Source organism: Heloderma suspectum, chromosome Z (assembly GCF_057233095.1).
Source record: "Heloderma suspectum isolate Gila_16-S chromosome Z, 16-S_ref, whole genome shotgun sequence".
Taxonomy (NCBI): domain Eukaryota; kingdom Metazoa; phylum Chordata; class Lepidosauria; order Squamata; family Helodermatidae; genus Heloderma; species Heloderma suspectum.
This window is the reverse complement of record NC_139476.1, coordinates 1,064,366-1,064,621: the sequence shown is the minus strand read 5'-3', so window position 1 is coordinate 1,064,621 and position 256 is coordinate 1,064,366.

Sequence of the window (256 nt, the reverse complement as noted above, 5' to 3'; positions counted from 1 at the left end):
TTTAATACCCCCCCCCCAAAGGACATTGAGGTGGGGAGGGACACAAGGTAATTTGGCCTCCTCTTGGCGTCAGGCTGTCATGGTCGGGTCACCCAATATTCTAAAGCAAACATCCTCCGGCCGCGAAGTCCGGAGAGAAATGGGAGCACAGCCGGGTGACATCTCCACCCACTTCGCCGCGTGATGGTGGCTACAGGAATGTTGGAAGAGCCGTGCTTGAGCAGACCAGGGGTCCAACTGGCCTAGCTTCCCGTCT